At 38.9% G+C, this 21,965-nt stretch overlaps 1 protein-coding gene across 3 annotated transcripts in view; it reads left to right on the forward strand.

The window, feature by feature from the left end:
* Positions 1-2,523: 2,523 nt before the first annotated feature.
* Positions 2,524-21,965, forward strand: part of SLC5A1 (solute carrier family 5 member 1) — a 50,648-nt gene continuing 31,206 nt past the window's right edge. The window contains exons 1-2 of one of the 3 annotated variants that reach the window (XM_072879819.1): positions 2,524-2,711; positions 2,971-3,051. The gene's annotated coding sequence lies outside the window, so the exon portion shown is untranslated. Of the gene's footprint in view, positions 2,712-2,970; positions 3,052-17,035; positions 17,082-18,204; positions 18,558-19,013; positions 19,068-21,965 lie in introns of those variants that run through there. The other 2 variants (XM_072879818.1, XM_072879820.1) reach the window with 2 other exon arrangements.

Below are 21,965 nucleotides of genomic sequence, written 5' to 3' on the forward strand. Positions count from 1 at the left end.
CAGTTCACGTCGTGTTTTGCATGTTGTATTACTGTTTCTTAAAAATTCCTATTTTTTTGAAATAAGACTGCAGCCTGAAACATAGCTTCGTTAATGCAGATGTTTCGGTCTCACAGCTCAGCCTGAAAAAAAACCCCACAAACCAAAACAATCCTCCCCACCACCTATTTCCCACTTGTTTTCTTCTCTAGCAGTCTTTTTCATTCATTTTGTGCCGACCCTGCCAAGATTTCCTTCCTCCCCCACTCTCCCTGAAGAAATACATTTCGGTAACTACAGGAAGATGTAACTGCTGGGTAGGACCTCTTGATCGTACGAGAATGCCCAGCTTAGCCTGATTTTTGTGCGAGATGCGCACAGTTAGCTGTTCTGTTGAATATCTTTTGATTCAGGGAGGAAGAGTATGAGGACTGAAGAATAACTTAGGGGAACTGATGCTGGCCTTGCTTTATGTCTCTCTCTCTGGTGTTTGCGTTTCTGCTCATCAACAGCGTGAGATATTTTTTCTCCCTTTCCTCTCCTCCTCCCCTTTTCCTGTTTCTCTCCCTCAGCCGCCACATCCTTCCTAGTGCTGCTTATCACGGAGATTTTTCTTCTCTCTCTCTCAGTTCTCACTCTGCTGCGTATGATTAAGCACCTGGAACATTTCCAGCCTGATGACTGCAGAGTTTTGCAATGAAACTCCTTTGAGATTTACTGCAGTAAGGCTGCCTCTTGAAATGCACTGCTCTGAGGGAGTCAGCGCTTATGTACCCTAATGCCTGTCTTTGTATAGATTTTGAAAGTGCTTGGCATATTAAATGCGTTGTTGCTATCTGAGTAACAGCAACAACCTGCACGAGGTCTCGTAGTAGAAGAGTGTTTCGTTGTTACAAACCGTACAAACCCTTGGGCTAGAAAACTCCTGTCTTCCTTTCTGCTGAATCGTACAGACAGCTGCGCTGATGGACGCTCTGCTACCACTGACTTCTGAGACTCTGCTTCTTGTGGGTTAGCCTGAAACAAAGTGGCATCTGCAGCCACCCTCAAATTAGACAGGTTTCTAAACTTCATATTTGAAATCTGGGCCTGAATAGACCAGCTGAGGTTCATCTTAGCTTCAACGGTAAAAAACGAGTCACTTCTGGTAGAAGATGTCACAGCTACAACATTACATTGCTTAATTGCTACGCTACAATCGCTACATCTGATTCTACATTAACTCCTTCTGAAATGAATGGTGGAGGGCAATTATTGTGCTAATTAAACTAAATTAAGGTTTTGCTTAAGAGAGAATATGTGAAGATGCCTTGCTGTATAGAAAAATACTGTGTGATAGACTTGGAAGCTTCCTCAAGAACATTGTCCTAAGCTTTTGGACTGCAAGCTGTCCTCAAAGGGCACTGCTTTTTGTTACTTTATCTTTTACTGAAGGCTGCGTACACTGATAAAACACTATGTATCAATAATGCCAGCGTTTCATTGCCAAGAAGCTTTTTCCCAGTGGTTTTATAGCCATTTAACATAAAGCTGATAGTAACATTGTCTGCTGGCTGCCCCTCTCCGGAATTAAAAGACAATTGAATTCAGAAAGGATATTTATCTTCAGCAAATTCAAACATTTGAAAGTATAATAGAATTGGAAGAAGGTCTAGAAAATTGAAAAGAAAGAAGAGACACTCTTTACTTCCATCTTGGTGAGGGTCTGAAGGCGCTTTCGATCAATGGAAAACACATATTCATTTGTCAGTTGGCCAGGTTCTTGTTATCTTGTCTTCAAGTACAAAGACCAGAATGAAGAGGGCAAAGGAATCTTCTCCTCCAGCCCTGTACAGGCATGACATAACATCTGGTTATCGGCACTGCTCTGACAGAGCCCCTGAGTAATTAGGCAGTCAGAGAATGGAAATACGTTAGAAAATGTACCTTGCATTAGAAAAAGTACCTAGTGTATTCTATACCGTGTGATTTCACTTGGTGTCCCTCTGGGTATTTCTGACAGTTTCTCATGGATTGTCAGAAGTCTCTCCACTAAATCAGCATTTAAGCCATGCCTAAGCTTCATGTGACCATGCATGCTGTGGTTCAGCAACTCTGACCTAAATAATGTGTCATTAAAGTAGATAATGGAATTAAGATTTTATTTTTTAACAAATAGTAGTTTAAATTTCTCAAAATTTCTCTTTTATGCCAGCCTCCTATCTGTCCTTATACTCTGTCCATCTATTCCTTTCCCTTGTGTCTATCCTTCTCCTAAGGCTCATATTTTTACCTCCGTTATCTTTTATCCTGTTCTTCCCTGAGTTCTCTTTTGTCCTCCCTGACCTATCTCCCCACTTAAAATACTTTCTTCCTGGCCTCATGGAGCATCGCCATGGTGACCACATGATGTCATTGCACTGGGAACAGTTGCCTAGGAAACCGTATGATGTCATTGCACTGGAGACAGTTGCCATGGTTACTGAGTTGGCTGAGGTAACTGGGAAAAAAGGGCTTGTCATCTGACCAGTGCCAGGAAATGTTCCCATTAATGGGAATAAAGAAGAGGCTTTTATTTATATTTTCATGTTCCAGGGAGGGCTGCCTGTGGTTCAAAGACCCCATTTCTTTTTCTGATAGAATGTGCTCCGTTGGTCTGTGTGATCTTGCTCACCTCTTTCTGCGGTTGAATGTTACCATGAACATCAAGCCACAGTAAAACGGGGAAAAGCTACGTTGTCCTGTGGTTCTCTGTAAGATGGGTTCCCACCTTCTATTGCTGTTTGATTTTTCCTGTTTGGTTCCTTTTGTTTCTGTGATGAATAGCCCAGCCCAGTTATTATCCCAGCAGATGTCGGAGATACAGTAACAGTGAATGTCACGTGCCTGAGCTTGCTTCATCTGCGCCAGGCTCTGTGTCTGTCCATAATTTGTTTTCCACTTCTTTCCTGCCTTTCCCAATTTCTATTTCGTCCTTGCTGAAATGTACCTGTCTTGTTTTAATAATTCCAGGAGTTCCAAGAAATGTCCAATGTGGAAGGTGAAGCAGAGCTTAAATAAAAAGTAGGAAGCAGCTATTAAAGACCAAGAAAGGTATGCAAGAACAAGTTTGTTAGCCTTTATTGAGTGCATAGAACGATGTGTAAGCATGTGTGTGAGGTTGTTCATAATTCACGTAAGGATGTGGGAATGCAAACAGCAGTTAGAACTGTGTGTCTAATAAGACCATGTCTGTGATGTGCAGATTGATAGCTCTGGCAGAGTGTTGTGTATTTATATAAACATACATATAATTGCTGTATGGATAAATAAGCTTTTACGAAAATGGCTTTTCTAGACTTTCTGCAATTTGAGTGAATTACATATTTAAGGTATATTAGACAAATTATGCGTGTGTAAGCATCACTACCCCCACATATCAAATAAAGAGTCTTCACTCTCAGTACCCATGTGGGTGCTCCATACAGTTCACTAGAAACTGTAGTTACAAACTTGCCGTTAATTAACCATGAAATGAGCCCTTCTCTGACCCCCCTGTGTGTGGTGATCCTCAAGTTGAAAATCATGATTTGGGTTAAAAACCTTACAATTACTGTGCAGCTGGAAACAAGAATGCTACCAAAGGAGATATGGAGAGTGCTGGTGGCAGGCCAGATAGCTGAGGACTGAGGAGTTTTGGAGTGCCTGAACTATTGATTGAAATCCAGGGCTCCTGAAATGGGTGGAGGCTGGAATGGGGGTAGCATCTCAGTTTTGGCAGAACTAGGTGAAGAGCTGGGAAGAGAGAATGTAACTTCATTGGGTGGGGAACAGAATTTCCAGACTTAGTTATGGGGGAAACAAAGGGGTAGGGGCTGGGTTTTTTGATGTTTGGGGTGAAGTAGAAAAAAGCTTTTATTAGAGTTTAATTTTGGATTCCCTTCCTCATACTTTAAAAACACTATTTATGTAACTGTTTATTTGTTCAGTGTACTGCACAAAGTAATCTCAGCCTCTGTGCCAAAGTGACTGTAAAAGAAAATTGTGTTTCACATCTGTAACTAGGTAGGGCTGCAGGAAACAACAGTTGTAAGAGATCAGATGGCAGCGAGACAGAACAGCTCATGGAGGTGGAAAGCAGCTGCCAGTCAGCGTTGAGGGGTTCCGAACAGTCAGGTGAGAGATGTGAATAGTCACTGGCCTGTGTTTCAGACCTGTGTGTAAATTCTTAACTTCCGACTTGATAGCAGTGTTTAGTTAATCAACATGCAACAGTGGTGTTCGCAAATCAGGCCGCTTTGTTCATTTTGAGCTAAGGGACTTTCATCACTGTGGAATGTGTGTCAGCAATCTTGCAACTTTCTTGGGCTCTAATGGACTGGAACAATCTTACAGCTACTAGTATGGGTTAATGACCACTTGTGTTACTTATTCTGTTAATTGGGCTTCAGAATGACCCCTGAACTTGGGTTTGTTTTATTTCAGCACTATGCCTGGTGACTTGGCTTTATTGTATTTAAGTACATTTTAAACGTTTACATTTGGAACACATTTATGGGTAAAATATGAGAAAGAAAGAAAGCAAGAAGCTGGACTGTGTTTGTTTAACTGTCAGGGAGGTATAGGAAAAGGTTGGTAGAGCTTATGTTTTTTTGGTAAATTTTACCTGGAATCAGCAGTCAGGTTCATGATTCATATTCCAGCTGCCTGCCTCTGATCTTTCACCAATGTCAGGTTTTTGTAAATACTCAAAAAATAATTGTATGCTGTGATATAGCAATACTGGAAGTCTCATATAGATAAAGAATTACAGATGTGTTTTCCACCAGTGTCAACACTTGGAGTACCTACCTGGTAAAATTCTGTGTATAGTAGGGGAGGCAGCATGCAGTGCTGCAGGATAGACAATCCTGTGAGCTACGTGAGCTCAGCTTTTGCTGACTAATGCTTCCATCTACTGGAGAACTTCGTTCTCACACTATTCACTCTGTACTGTACTCTGAGATCCAAAGTCTTGTTAATTAAAACCCCAAGGATTTATTAGTTATGCATTATTATAATAAAAATAGCTCCTCTGTCATATCAAGTAGCTAACACAAAATGCTTTTATATGCTCTATAGCTTTACATTTGAAAGGTGTGTAATTGTCTGCCTATCTTGAATCAATACTTCATGTGTTATTCTAAAATATAGTATCTAAGACAGTAGTCATATAAATTAAAGTACAGAATCTACGAACATCTTCCTAGTGGGCGATTTCATGACTTGTGATACAAAATAGTGTTTCCAGTAAGAGACTTCAGATGCTGTAGGACTGCCCCTTTACACTTTATGACCGAACAGGATGGGGGCAGATACCCATTGAGACATGATGCGTGTTAGTACTGGGTCTGGAAAAGTACACTCAGTATTAGTTACACTGCTACAGTACATCAGGGTCTTTATGCTCCCTAAGCCTCACTGGTGGAGGCAGTGAACACTACTGGGATCAGTACTGATTTGCCAGTTAGTGGAATGAAAGACTCTTCTACTGGTGGCTGAGAAGAAACTGAACAAGTGGTGGCTTCTGTTTTTCTTGTTAGCTAATCTTTGAGCACCTTGAAGTGTCTGATTAGAGAATTTTGGAATAAACTTGTTTCTACAGACACGTACCTGTAGCCCAGCTAATAGTATGTCCCAGCCTGCCTTTCTGTCTTTAATGAGTGATTCTTCTCATTCTTGCCTGCAAATCCATTGATTTGTTGAAAGGACAGCACAGAATGGTTGCTCTATCTTTTTGTTATTTATTATTCTTGTTAGGTTTTGTAGGAAAATGTACAAATAAAAAGAAACCACCCCAAACTGTAAAATTTACAGGGAATAAATAGGTTTTGTTCTGTGTTACTGTTATTTATGACAGTGCTGTTAAAAGTAATAACATCAGAGCACCTTTGGACTTGATATAGTGGCATTACAAATAAATACAATGTGCTTAAATTAGATATAAATTGTAAATTTATATATAAAGCAAATAATAAAGTATATATAAAATTTATAAGCTTATATGTAAGACTAGATGTACTAGTTAAAGGAATAATTTTAGAAGAATTTATTCAAATTATGTAAATTTTCGTATATAGTATAATCCTGTATGAAGATACATACTTAGCTATATTTATTTTTATTTAAATATATTTGTTTATATTTGTATAAATAAACAATACTTAGCACAGTGCCTTTATAAAAAGGACATAATGTCAGAGCACCTTGCTTCTGCCTACCTGCAGTCCTTGCAATTCTGTGCCCTTTGGGATCATTATTACACTGAGATAAGTTTTGTCAGCTGTTCATGTGAAAGCTTGACATGCTTTCCATGTTGTCCTTCAGCAACTAACCCTGTAGAATATATCAGCTTTTGAATTTTGTGTTACTGTTAAGCTTCTTTAAATACCTGTGCTTGATAAGGTGCTATGTTGTTGGGGTGTTTAACTTAATTATACAGTAACCATGCCACGTGCTCTTTGGTTTAAGGCAGGGAGTTGGAACGATGTTCAAAAAGCAAAGCTCAGGAATGGATTTTAGGGGTTTAACGTTTTTAAAATGATGAGAATGGTAGGAAGTACAGACTTTAGATTTGCATTGGTTGTTCTTCTACTGTTAAAGAAAAATAGTTCAAGATATCTTCCATTGATGATACTACATGTTTTATAAGTAAATTGATCCTGTGTGTGGGTGTTTCTGTGCTTTTTTGAAAATAAACAGCTTAGTACTTCTAGGCAGCATGTATTCTGCCCTGAGTGTTGAGAATGTGGGGAAATGAATCTGTGAGTGGTAGGAACGCTACAGCCTATGTCCAAAATTAATAATTTGTGTGAACAAATAACTGCTGTTTACCTTAGCAGCCTTCAGAAGCTACCTTTGAGTAGGACTAACTGAGCTGGATGTGCAGTTTAAGAAATTATGAGGAGCCCAGAGGCGAAAACTTAGGCATTTATCATTTTCCTTGTGTTCTTACTTCATTTGCAGGAGCAGCAATATCTGGACCTGGCATTGGTAGTCATTTGATAAAAAGGATTTTCTTGGAGTTTAAAAAAAAAAAAAGGCTGTCAGTCCATCATATTATATATGCAAATAAAGACAGAAGAAGTGCTTTTCTCTGAATGACCATGCAGGAGCACATTCCACTGCTGATGAGCGTGCTTTCATCCTCAGAGTGTTTTGGCTGTCAGTATCTTTATGGCTTACATACCATCTAGAGCCTTTGCAGACTGTAACTCACACATGCAAGTCTGTCCACTATGGGCTTTAATTTCTTTTTACTACTTTTGAACTGAGATAGAGCTTCTTACTGTCATTGTTAATGGATACATGTGCTCTTGCTGCTTCAAATAGTTTTCTCAGAAAGTTATTAATAATTTAGTATTTAGTCAATTGACAACTTTTAATTTTCATTAGAAATCTACTTAGAGTGGCCTCAATTGCCTCTTACGTGATGTTGCTGTAACTTTGGACAGTGGCATATCCCAGGGAAATTATGTTTTCATATGTTCTTCACCTTCTAGGATTGTAAACATAGGGATGTTGTGATCTTGTGTTGCTAGACTGATTCAAATCATAAGTTGGCATCAAATTTTAGAACCAGCTTCCTAGCAGATGAAGAACATGAATACGAAACTGTTACACCGCAGTTGTCTGTGACCAGATTCACAAAAACTGATGACAGATTTTTCATTGGATAAAGTAACAGACAGAGAATGTTTCAGGGTAGTTTTCCCCTGAAAAATATATTTATACAATGTTAAGCACAGTATGATGCCCCTTAAACTTGGAGACAATATTGTTTATTTTAAAGAAAGAAAAATGTCTGTGTGTGTACAGGAGGAAGGCAGGGTAGGTATTGATTTGAGCAGTTGAGTCATGGAAATCAATTTACTTCTCAGTTCCTGGAGAATGAGCATTGCCGCTGGTTATTCATGACTGCCTCATACTTTCTACCTTTGTGTCTTTGATGGAGCAGAGAGCAATTCTGTTTGAAGCAGAAAGTTGCTATGCATTGGCTGCTCTGTTAAACTGGGAATAATGATTTCTTTCCAATGGTTGAGTGATGCCATGATGGCAACATTCACTGGTGAAACAGTGACTGACGTCCCAGTTTGCAAGCTTTACAGAAGTTGCCTTCTCTACACTTTTGTGATGCCCTGCTGTACAGCGTTGAAGTTGGTTTTGAATATCATTCTATTACATCTTGTGAAATAGCAAGCAGACGCAATTTCATTTTAATATTCTTGATGTTCAGTAATGCTCAGCTGGTGCAATAGCAGCTGGGAAGTCCTGATTACAGTGATCTAGCCTGATGTGATGTGACTGAACAAAGGAGAGAAATTAAGCAGGGTTCTCTGTTTACACAAGCTTACGTGATGTAACAGTTTTGCTGTCCTCTTTTCTTCCCTATGCCACCTGTAGTGGTTCAGTGCACACCTTATGTACTCATTTCAGTTCTGTTCAGTATGATTTGTAGAGATGTCTCTCACACTAATTGTTCCATTGTGTATTTTGGTGCCACTTCCATCTTCTTTTTTCCTCCCTATCTATTAGATCTTGTTTCCGTGTGTTTAATAATCCTTTCATTGTGTTTCTTGGTTCAGATGGAACAATGGAGCATGCTTTTTCTATGTTTGGAATTGTTTCTTTCTGAAGTTTCTGATTGCTTTAGATAAACAAGCCAAACAGAAAAACACCAGTTGTAACAATGGGAAAACGGGAGTTTCTCTTTCTGGAACATAAATCAAAAAAGAGATAAGATGTGGAGGGGAAAGAAGGGATCTGTGGTGTCCCTCTGAGGAACATTCCAAGACTGTCAGTGAGATGTATTCAGCATCATCCAGAGAACCTCTCTTACTCTCTGCAGTTTTATAGCACCAAAAGTAGCTTTCAAACCAGGAAAGGAAGTTTCTTTTTATTTTAGTGAGTCCCATGTTGTGTGAGTGGATGTCTCTAGAACTGCGTCAGTGTTTCCCTCCTCACATTGTAGATTTTGGAGCACCTCTTAGCACTGAAAATTTCATCTGATTGCTTTCCAGAGAAGCTCTAGAGACAACACCTGTAGAAAAAGCCCGACTCACGTCACCATGCAGCAGATCATTAGCATCCATCTGTTTCTCTCTTCTGTCCCTGACTCCAAAAGTAGAGGGAGTAGCACATGAGTCTGTATAAGCTGACTGTTAAATCATACTTAACTTCACCTCAGTTAATAAGTTCTTGTTGTGGTGTGCCTGAAGCTATCAGTGAAGATGTAGAATGTAGAAGCTAGCTCTAACTCTATAGAGCTCTCTTTCCTCTTATTCCTGATACTGCTGCCAATGGATGTCAAAATGGGATACAGTTCTCAGTAGCCTCCCTTAACTCTAGGCACTGCGTGGATTACTCACCCATAAATGCTTTAAGGTGCTTATGGATCACGTGATTGTACTCTGTAGTAGTTACATCAGATACTACGTGAATGACAGTCTAAGAATATAAACAAGTTAATTATCTGGTACTTTGTGTTAGAGGTTCAGTGTCCCACCCCCTTTTGCCTGTTGATGTTTTTATAGCGTTACGAAGGTTGGAGTCAGACAAGATTTATATGGCGTTAATTAGATTACTTATTTCCAGGGACGTGACCAAAAAAAAAAAAAAAGTTACCTTTTCAACATCATTTCCAACCTTCAGGCCAACCTGGTGAAGATCATTTCCAACCTGGTGAAGATCAGTCCTGGCACAAGGTTTGTTGGCTGTTTTTTCCATCTTTATAATTGCAAGTTTAGTTTTCTGGGAAGGCAGACAGTTCTTCCATGCTTCTTTCTTTCCAAATATATGCCTTGTTCCACTGAGAGATATTCACACACCCTCTTGATAAAAAAACCCCACAAAACAAACTTCATTTTGTGTGGTGAACAAACAGTGGCTGTGTGAAAACCCAAACTTGGTGCAAACATCTGCACGTGAGGTGAACTGTTTGTAGAACGAGGCTTTTCTGGAATGCGTAACAAAATCACTGGATTGTATATGATAATAAAGTTGAATTCTCTGCCTTTCACTTTCATTGGATTTAAGATGAAAGTACTAGAAAGATATCAAGTCATTGCCCAATCAATGAAGTAATTGATTTATCAGTATTTTGTAAACAATACGTGCAATGAGTGTTTCTGGTCAGTGCCTGTTAAAGAAGTAGGCATCCACAGCCTTGTGTCACCAGCAGCCTTCATCTCCCATCACTAAAACTGTCCTGGCTCAAGGCTCACTGGGGTTGGAAAGTCCTGCAACCTGAGTTTTCTTCTCTCTGCCAGGATTGGTACCCTGCAAAGTAGGTTTGAAGCTATTCATGGAGTAGAAAGAGAAAGCAGTAGTTGCTTATATATTGTAGTAGAGGACTCTGCTTTTTAGAACTAAGAGGTGACTACCTTTTCCAGGATTTAATACACAAGAAGGCTATGGAAAATCTTAGTAGGAAATCTATAACGGATGATTATTTTTTTTTTATGAAGAGGAAAACTGAAAGTATGTACAAATTACAGCCTCAAAATAACATTATGGGATAATTCAACATTTTACTAATAACCATAATTTTCTGACAAACTCCAAGTTATTTTTTTTCTTTTCAGACTTGTACATAGAGCTTTTATATTTGTTATGAAACAGAATGTTAGAGGCATGTAAGAGTGGCACTTTAATGATCTCTGCTGACTTCAGACATGAGAGTTAGTTGTGCCCGTGCAGATTATCAGAAGTCTGTTTATTCATCAGTATGGTTTATGTAGTTTAACATTTGTTTTCTGTGGATGTGGGATGCCCTCTTGTGATCTTTAGAAGATTCAGAAAGCATGTTGAAGTTCTGAAAAAGACTGCAGCCTATTTCCTGTAACAAGTTGTTCTGTAGAAAAATATGAAACAAAATAAGGAGCTTGTTTTTTCTCCAAGATTTCTTCAGAATAAACCAAAGTGCAGCTTCACTGGCCAAATTTAATTCCTGGAATATGATCCTGCTTGTTTTCATTGTAGAATTTTTGGGTGGATAACCAGGAAGCTAATGAAATTATACTGATGTGAAATAAGTGAGGATAGTTCCACAACACTGTCTTTTGCTTCAATAAGGGCTGATCACTGGCTTACGTACAGTATGAACCTTACAGATAGTAAAAGCAGGAGACTGCAGTTTGAGCAATTTTATAAAGACTGAGGAAGGCTCTTGCTTTTCTGCCAAATCACCAGTGTGGTCCTCGCTTTGTCAAAGAGTAGATCCACTCTTCTGAATTCATAATGTTTTAGAAACCTTGTCAGCTGGGATCTCTGGCATGGTCCTGTACACAGCTCATACGCAAACCTTATTAAAAAGCACATGACGTGTTTGTTGCCAAGGAAACGTAAGCCATTAAGCCCTAGAAGCATAATTCATAAGAAACAAATACTAGCTATTAACATCTACTTTCTCCATTAGTGCCATGAAACCTACATGAAATAGCCTTGCAGTCTCCTGGCTAATGGAAATGACATAACTAGAGAATGAAAAGGTGAAACGAGGAATTGCAATTCACTGAGCTCCAAGTATGGCCAGAGTAATGAGAATGCAGGACTGTGTATGTTTTCTTCTCTTGTGTTGATAATCCACTGAGCACCTGTTTATCCTACTTGTGTTACCGTATATTATGAATCACATTAAAGGCAAGCCTTTGCCAAGCAAAGCAAGATCAGGCCTACATTTTCCAAGAGGTCTGTTTGGAATATGAAAATAAAAATTAGGAATGGGAAAAGGGAATGGTGAAGTATTTTCTATTGGTTTAAGTTTTAATATCTTAGCCATTTTAAATTGACTTCTGTGGGTTTAATATGTGTATTCCATTATAATTAGCTAACTCACAATAAGGTTAACACAAATGTGGTTATAGCTAGCTTTTTTCTATTTTTGTGTTTTGGTCAATCTCAATTTGCTCTTAAAATCTAGAATCTTTTTTCTTCTTCTTCATCCTTCTCTTTCTAGTAATTACATTGGATTCATTACTTTTTTCATATTAATAGTGCAAAGCACCTGGAAACTTCTTGTTGACAGAAGAATTAATGTTGCTGTCTGAAAAAAAAGTACTGAGTTTACTGATTATAGTGGGGTGAGATTAATGAAATACCAGGATATGTAACCTCAGGCTCCAAGTCATCTACCAACAGTTCAGTGTAATAAATCAGTTGTTGTCAATTGAAGTCCATTGTCAGCTTTGCTCAGACTTTATTCAGGCACCATACCTGCGACTCCAAAGTGAGGTCTATGTAAGAACTGAACAAATAGTGATCAGGAGCTTCCAGACATCGTCCCACAGCCCTAATGTAGTTTCAGTTAGCTGACATGCAGTTTCTGTTCAGATAAGTCACAATAAAGTAGTGGCACTGAAGTATACTCTGCTTTCTCCAGGGTTTTATGGGACTTTGTCTGATAGCAACCTCAAGGATTTGGCAGTAAGTGAGTATTAAGAAATTAGTATATGACACCATTGACTTTTTTAGTGGCATAATTGTGAGAATGTGCATCAAAACTGATTTGTGATCCTATGACAGTATACCTGAATGCAGAGATGAGCTGGCCAAACAGCCTTGTGTAACAAGGTGGCCTCTGAAGAACAGGAAACGTATCAGATATCTCCAGATAACATAATTTAGTTTGAAATGGGCCTCCAGAGACCATGAAGGGCAAGGCAAAGTTCAAAGTTAGATCACATTGCTCAGGGCCTTGTCCAATGAGGTTTTGAAAACAAGGACTTCTCAGTCTTTCTGGGCAACCTATTTCAGGACTTAACCACTTACACTGAATTTTACCCTGCCTATGTCCAGTCACAATTTCTCCTGTTGCAATCTGTGACCATTGCTTCTTGTCCTTTCACTGTGTACCTCTGAGAAGAGTGGCTCTGTCTTCCATGTATCTGCCCTTTAGGTATTTGACGATGACAATTGAATTCCTCTCCCAAACCTTCTCTTCTTGAGGCTAAACAAACCCAGTCCCTCAGCCTCTCGTCATATGTCACGTGGTCCAGGCACTTACTATTTTAGTGACCCTTCACTGTACTCTCTCCAGTTTATCAATATCACTTCAGTGATGAAAGGCCCAAAACTGGATGTGGTGTTTGAGGTGCTGCCTCACAAGTATAAAGCAGGGTTCACATCCATCAGCCTCCGACCTGTGCTCTTGCTGATGCAACCCTACATGCACTTAGCCCTCACCATCGCAAAGAAATGTTGCCATTGCTGGCTCATGTTGAGTTTGCTTTCCTCTAGCCTGTTTCACAAACTTATTCTGTCCCAGGTGCAGAACTTGTGTTTGTCTGTGCTGAATTTCACAAGGTTCTTGTTGGCCCATTCCGGTAGCTTGCTGAGGTCTCTCTGAATGGCAGCCCTGACCTCCGGTGCATGAATTGGTCTCTTGCATTTGATGTCATCTGTGAACTTGATGAAGGCACATTCTGTCGTATTGTCAATGTCCAGGTCATTGATGACGATATTAAACAGTATTGAACCTGATATAACCTGTAACCAGCTTTCACTTAGACCTTGAACCATTGACCTTTGAGCCTGATGGTGCAGCCAGTTTTTGACCCACCTTTTAAGCTCACTCATCCAGTCCATACCTGGCCAGTTTGGCTACAATGATGCTGTGGGAGACCATGTCAAAAGCCTGGTACTCCAGGCCCACAGAACCAGTTATTTGATTGTAGAAGGCAGTCAGGTTTATCAGGCAGAATTTTCCCTTGGTAAATCTGCAACAGCTGTTTCCATTCACCTTTTTTGTCCCTTGTGTGCCTGGAAATGACTTCTGGGAGGACTTGTTCCTCTTCAAATAAGGAAAATTCCCATGTTTTACAGTGTGGTCCTAGCCAATTTCAGTAGCAGAAATTAAAACTACAGCAGCAAGCTGGTCAAAGACTTAGAAAATTCTGCTTTGGTATCCTAAGACAGAATTACCCCTCTTGTCAGTTTGATCTATGGTAAGGCTGGATCGCTAGCAGCTCAAGTCTGATGTGGCTCAGGCATGTGAACACGATCTTACAGCTGTACATATCTGACAGAGCACAGGTGCAGTATTTGTGCTAGCTGATAGCACAGTATACAAAAGGATGTCTTCCAATGTGCTGTGTCCTGATATCCATGTGTTTTCCTCTATAAAGTAAGAAATCAGGTCACACTATATAATGTGGAAGTTTGTGGAGAAATTTATTCTTTGAGATTAGCTTCTTCCAGGTTCAATATCAGGGAAAGCACGGGGCTGCTGTGAGGACACTTGTGCTTCATGAGTGCCTGGATACTGTGCCATTTTTGATCTACCATTCAAACGCAATTTGCCAGGCTGTAGCAAAAAGCAGCCTGAAGCTGCCTAGCAGCTGTGCTACAAGCTGCTCTTTTCCTTTGAAAGCTAGCAACAGAGATGCATGCAGACTCCCTCTGCTGAGAATGCAAGTTCCTGCTCATCACAGAATACATCTAGTGAAAAAAAGGCAGAAGGGGAGGTGCAACAGGCGGAAAAGGCTGCACTACTAGAACTTTCTTCAGATGCTGACAAGACATGTGAATCAAGCCTGAAGGGCTTCAATTTGTCAATCTAAACAGTGTCTTGGTCAGACAGGAGCATCCAGAGTACAGGACTGTTCTGCAAGTGTCCAGAAACTACCAGTGGAAGCAGGATTTTGTAATGGGAGAAACATTTATGTTATTGGGTGGGGAACCCAATGCTTATTTGGCAAAGCAGCAACCAGCACGGAGCAGGCACTGAGCAGTGAGAAGGGAAACCTTGGAACCTGGGACTGCCATTGCTCTATTTTCAGGCAGTTTGGGACTTAAAATCCGCCATCACAATTTCAGAGGTGACACCATCCATGAGGAAATTTCTTGGCCTGTTGTTATGGATGCACAAGTATTAGTAGCAGACTTCCTTTGTGTAGCTGTAGGGAGTTAGCTTTACTGTTGTCACCTCTGACAATGAAAGTTGTCCCCTCCTATCCCCAAAATGCTGAACAAGTATGTCTTGATGGATTTTATTTAACAGTGATTTGCTCATAAGGGTCACCTCGGTTCTGACATGGTCTGAGGCACCCTACGTTCAGATTCACTGAAGCATCTGATCATGATGAAGAGAGTCTTACATGGTAAAACGAGTCTCCTTTCTATTATTGCTGGTTGTTCTGGACTCTTAAGGAATCATTAACAAGTAGTAAAATAATAGCCACTCTTAATCAGTTTGGTGTCCTGTGATTGTACAAGAACGGTTAGTATTCTCTACCCCTTGTGATCTCTGAGGACAAGGGTACATTTTAAGTACTATTTCAGTCAAGTGAGGTAATTTCTAATGAATGAACATGTAAAAATAGCTTTTTATGTGTTTCCTAGTTTGGAGACTCAGCTTTCTTATGGAAACTCCTATTACTGATACGCAGGAAATCTCTTAGAATTTTTCTAAGTGGCAATATAGTCTAAAAATTAATGTTTCTAGATGTGGAAATCCTAACAAGTTACAAGTCTACAGTTTTCCAGCAAACACACATGTTTATTCACACACATGCTATTTCTCTTGACAACCAAAGAGCCTAATTTGTGTAGTCTTCAAAATATTTTTTTTATAAATGTGTGGTTTGCTTACTCTCTAAAGTATGCAGATCAAATTTTATCTGTGAGCACAAATGGAAACTCAAACTCTAATTGTCCCTCTGGGCTACACCCAGAGTGGCCTGGAATGTGAATCTCTCATTCTATCTGTGATCTTTGCATGATGTTCCCAAAATATTTACACTTCTTTTGCATGAGCTTAAAGGAGGATCACTGACATTTGAGGAGTTAGAGATTTTTGCTATTCTGGGACTAATCTCTGAGAGTAGATTGTGAACTTGTATTCCAGTGTTATGTAGTCCCTCTGGATGTGATCTGTTTGGATGGCAATGGAAGCTACATTCTTATCTGGGGTGACTTCAGTACTCAACCTGATCTACACAGGTAAGTCTTACAGTCCTCAACACAGTTTCCAGTAAGCAACATCCTGATGATATGAAACCTCTTAACTGACACTGAAAAATATGTTTTAAATTTTACACACCCTTCTTAAACATGGTGTACTACACTTTGCAACTGCACCTGAATCACAGAAGCTCCACACCTGAAGTATTGTGAAAGTAAAGGGTAATTCAAAGCTAACCGCCTTCTCTTGGCGGTAAGCATGTATAGAGAACCTGTCATCAATGCTCAACTTCCTTGCCCAGTTACCACCCAGTTCACATTAACAATCTTTAGTATGTCCTAAGCTATCAAAAGCTTTATTCAATGGTCCTTATTTCTGATAGATTACCACATATGGATTTTACATACTGCATTAGTGTAGCAAGGTTGTGGGGAAAAAGCATAGAAATTATTACCACAAGTATAAGTAATAGAATAAGTATAGCTGCTGAATAAGTTGGATTTAGTTATGACCTATTCTATGTATCCATTACAGATCATGCTCAGCCCTGAGCTTTCTGGCAGTTAAAGGGGCTGTCAAAAGCTATCAAAGCCCATAGGAGTTTTTTCTTTCAGCAGTATTACTTGGGAAATAGGTGAAGTTGATATGTCTTGCTACTAAAAGCGTTCTTTATTAGGCTGTTATTGATTTCCCACTCCTAGTTGCTAGTAGTATCCTTCTCTGGCTTTAAAGAAGAAAACAAGACGTTGAATCCCTATGGAACAAATATGACAACTTTTATGGTGGTTTTTGTTTTGGGCGGGGGGAGACGACGGACACATTCCAGGAGTTTTTCTCCCCTCCTTCCAGTATTGGCGTGATTATCCTGTACATGGATGTGTTATTGTTTCCATTTAACACTGTTGAACTGAGTAATTTGGTATATGATACTAAATGTGTATTCTAGATTTCAGCTACAGATTGTGCAGTGGATTGGATGAATGAAAAATATTACACTAATGACTGGTTTTGGTAGAAACCTTAATTTTTTATCCAATCTTGGAGCAAGAGCCTGACACCATTGAAGAGACAGAAAGAAGGATACAATGCTGAGTTTTTAGTTACATTATGCTAATCCTGGGATGTCTGTTTCAGGAATGCACAGAACAGCTCCAGGAGGTTTTCTCCCCGAAGAACAGTTCTGATGGAGAGCATCCATAACTGAGTATCACTTTCATCCTCTGTATTCTCTACATTCTGTAGCGGTTTGGGGAATACCTGCTTATCCAGTTAGTCAGGCTTTCTGGTGTTTTGAGTTGCCAGATAACAGGAAAGATACGGCTTTTGAAGCCAGGGTATTCCTAAATATTTTCCTTCTTGTGTCTGAGTAGTGCATTCTTAGGTGGTAATCGGCCTCTGTGTTCCCTTTAACAAAGAAGGCGGCAAGTGTCGATAACATTGAGAATGCTAATGTCTTCTTGACTGTTGCCTCTGCTTTAAGCACTGTTTCAAATTAAAAGCGCTCTCAGCTCAGTTTTAGACGTGATGTCTACAACATCAGCAGCCTGTCTACCTGAGGGGTTTAGCAGTGTCAAACCTGGGAGAGCGGACTGGTTTCGGCAAGAGCTGTAGGCATTTTGAAGAGTTTCCTTACTCTAAAGAGACTGCTATGTTTAATTACCAGTTTGTCCGCCTTTCTAGTTTAGCTCCTTATATCACCATGTGAGGAAACAAATTTCACAGCACCTGTAAAGATCAAGTGGGGTTTTTTTAATGTGCTGGTATCATCAAACACTCATCTAAAAATGTAAGCGACCAGCTTATGCCTCAGTCAAAATCCGGGAAATATCCACACCCATCAATATGTCATCTTTTCATCATGCACTGATGTTCTGATATACATGGGAAAATCCTCACATAAATAGACACATTACATGTACTGGTAAACATATGTATCACAGACTGAAATAACATAGATCTAATGTACGAAACTATTAATCTGTGAGGTCCATCAACTAAAATTCCTTCTAGAAATGTTCAGCTTTCCACAAAATAACAATTAAAATCTGTCCAAAGACTGCATCACACTGATTATGGGGGAGATTTAAATGATGAATGTTTATTATTAAATTCATTTTATAAATCTTCACATCTATTTTGGCAGTGCAAATAAAATTATAAAATTCATGTATATTGAGGATTCGGTTTTAGTAGTCACAAAGTTTTGCTGTGGCTGACACTTGGCACAGTATCGAGGGCTTCATGAAGTATCTTAAACAGAATGTATGTAGCTACTTGAATTTGATTGTTCACCAGACTAGCTATAAAACTCATGACCAGATGTAGTTTTAATCAGATATGTACAGTCATTAAAATTATGGTTGGAATAAAAATATTATGCTAGCAAAAACATGTATAGTGAAGCAATATCTAAATCAGAGCTTTGAATGTGAATGAGTGATAACTTTGTTACAGCTAGTAAGCTATTCAGCTTTTGCTGTGCTTAGCCATGAGCCTCTCATGCCATTCTGGATTATAGTTTAATTAACATTTTAAGTTCTGATTTCCACAGATTTTAGAAATTGAGGGATGCATCTTTTAACAGGAAGGGCGTGGTTGCTTTGGCATTGTCTTATTGCTTCACTCTAGCAGTCGACGCGATGTTCCTTCCATTCATGTTCTCCTAGGAGTTCAATTAGAGGTACAAGAATCTTGAGATGTGATATACAGTTACGATGATTCCTGTGATCATAGCATTTTATGAAGTTTTCAAGTTCTGTCCCTGTCTTGCACTCAATGATTACTAAAGTAAGAAAAATATGTCATTAGTTTATATCATGTGTTCTTTTAGTTCAGGATACATAGCTCATGACTAGACTACTTTCCATATCTGCCAGGAAAGTTTACAGACTTTTTTAGATACCAGACTAGGCTACCGTTTCTTCTGGAAATAGATGCAGGCTACTGCCTTAATGCCAAAAGTAGTAGTTTTGTAATAACTTCAATAGTTAGTGTTAAGTTGATTAAAAAGATTGAAACTATAGAACAATTTTTTTTTTTTTGAGATTTTATAAGTTGGCAGATCAATAAGATCTCACTTTAGAAGGGATCTCCATTTCATGCCAAAATGATGCTTGTGTCCTTTGTTCTGTTCTAGATTCTGTCAGAACTCAAAGTCTGGCCAAAAAATACCTCTGCACAAATGTATCTGGTAATTTATCAATACTTTTATTTTCAGATAATTTTAGTATATTTTTTACACTCTTCATGTTCATTATTTCCATTTCTCTCTTTTTTTTCAACTGTAATCTGTGTATGATCTTTTTCATTGTTGGTTGGGGTTTTTTTGTTTGTTTGTTAGCTTTTCCTTGCCCCTAATGGGGAATTGTTTCCAGGTAATTCTTTTCACTTTTATCCTGACCAGGGATTCCCACATCTCACTGTTCCCGATCAATTCATTGCTCCAATAGCAAAAAAGTGTTTGTGCCAAATGCGAATACTATCTCTTTCAGCCCAGATTCCTTAAAGAATGTTTCCCCTGGGCTCTCTCCAACAATGTTTTCTGTTCTTACTGGTTTTCCAGAAGCTTCATATTGTATTTTGTACAGTATTATTCAGATTTTTTCCTCATTTAATTTTCCAACCAAACACTGCAAACAAGAGGCTTAACTGAAGAGCCCCTGGGACCCCGTAGAGCAAATTGGACATATACATTAGGCTATTACATTAGTAGATTATGATTTTTCCCTCCTCCACTTAGATTTCTTTAATCAAATTAACCTGTCAAATATAATAAATAATAACAATATATTTGTTGCTGCTTATTGCTGTAGGGCAATCAAAACATATCCACAAGGGCTGAGGCTATCCATGGTTCAAGAGTGATTACATTTATTTTGAGCAAAATAGAGGATGAGCAACTAGGGTTTTCATTAGGTCCCCTGAAAAACTGGAGAATTATTTCAGTGGAAGGGGCATTAGCAGCTCATCTGCTGTTCTTTTCTCTCCTGTATCTTACGCAGTGGAGAGATTATTTTCCCTAAAGCATCTCTGAAACATGAGCGGCAAAAATATTTGTGAGCGTTGTGATCATGATTATGCAGCCACTCTGGATAATTCCTTCTATTATTTAATTTCAGCTGTAGTAGAAGTGGCAAATCAGCATGTATCGATCTCTAAATAATATTTTTCTGGAAACATTGTTTTAGGGGAAAAGTAGGAAGCTCCCAAGAAGGATTAGCAAGCCTCTAACATATACAAAACATGGTGGATTAGATCATGAGGATAATAAATATGTTGTGTGTTATATAGTCTATGAGATAATAATCATACTTCTATTTTAATGAGAATACTACTCAATTAAGAAGTTGCTTGTGGGGAACAATCTGCCCCGCTGTCACGTGGCTAAATCTGGTGACAGTCTGCATTGGTTTTGGGGAGTATTTGTTCATCTGCTATTCAACTTTATTAGTTCCAATGGAAATTTCAAACCAATTTCTTACCATGAGTCCTCCCCTATTAATCTCCTGAATTATAAGAAGGAATAAAACATTAATAAAACAAAAATAAATTCAAGTTACCTTATTTGCTGTCTTAGCCTATCTTGTAGGAAGAGTACAGTCCTTGGACTGTTGTTTATATAACATTGGCAATGCTTAGATACTGCAGGGCTGGGCATACTTAGTGATTACGCTGAGATAATTTAATCAGTTGCTGAAGAACTTAATATATTTACTTGCTTCAATTCTGTTGGTCTACCTGCATATAAACCTATTTTTATGTCCTCTGATATTTCTCCTCTGTAGAGATACTAATTAGAAAATTAGTCTAGAAATAGTGTTCATTTTTCTGATCCTCTAAGTGAATAAGAATAGAATGACCTTACTTTTTTTCTGATAACCTTTTAGGAAGGCACCTGTTTTCCTACTGATTTTTTCTTCTATCTACATCATACCTACTGGAGTTTGGATCTTTTTTTCTTTTAGTAATTCCTCTTCTATGGATTCCACTTTTTAGTTTCCAGCATTTTTGTCATCCTTCTGTGACTAATTCTTCTAATGAGACCCAAGTTTTGCTCACTTAAGCAAGATTGCACAGAGAAAAAGGACTTGTGGCATCAAAGAAAAGGTGCTAAATCATCCTCCAGTCTCCTACTGTAACTGCCATTCCTCATCCTCTGCCTCCAGTCTCTAACAGGGGACCCTAAGATGGTCCCCTATTATTAGGACCATCTTAGGAAAACTTTTCTTGAGAGCCTTTGAATTTCTATTTTGTCCGCTTGCAAATACGATCTCTTTTCTCACTAAGTTCATACTATGTGGCTAGGAAACCAGCAAAGGAGGGGAGGGACTTTACCAATGTAGGTTATAGCCTTCTGCAAGTAAAATAACAGCAAATTTTTGTCTGTTTGTGTCCTTTGTTAATTGTACAAAGGATGCTGTCTATAAATTAGCATTTCTGAAGAGCATCCCAAAAATAAATCTGCTTGCTTTATGAAGAAGCTTGGAGGAATGTCAGAGAAAAGATTAGAGTAGTTCCTCTGTGGGAGGTAGTTTGCATATTAATGCATCTTTCTCTTTGTTTGTAGTTTGTTTGTTTTACTATTTATTTTATCATTTGCCATCTTCAGGAGGAAGATTTACAAGTTTTTAAGAGACTAGGCTAAGTGGCAGCAAGGGCTATAATTCTCAAATTTTCTGTGCTACAGCCCCATTCTCTAATGACAACAGAGCAATTGCAGCGTCTGCATAGTTCATGTACCTGCCCTGTGCCTGACAGAGGTGCCTCTGTCAGCCCTTGCTGTTTTATAGTTGGGTATGCAAATCCATGACACAATTCTGTTTGGTGTCCACCAGTAATCTGGTGTGTGATTTTGAACAAGTTACTACACCGTTCTGTAGCTGTTTGTGCTTTTGTCCATTGCCTGTTTTGTCTATTCAGGTAAGAACAGACATACTCATGATAAGCTAAATGTTATCAGACTTGATCCAGAAAGGAGCAATCATTGTAGACATGGATCACAGTCACTGTGTTATGCTACTTAGACTAATTGTTTTTCTCACCCCCGTTAAAATCTCTCTTGCTTCAATGAATTGGTGTGGCTCACAGG

Source organism: Ciconia boyciana, chromosome 15 (assembly GCF_034638445.1).
Source record: "Ciconia boyciana chromosome 15, ASM3463844v1, whole genome shotgun sequence".
NCBI classification, from domain to species: domain Eukaryota; kingdom Metazoa; phylum Chordata; class Aves; order Ciconiiformes; family Ciconiidae; genus Ciconia; species Ciconia boyciana.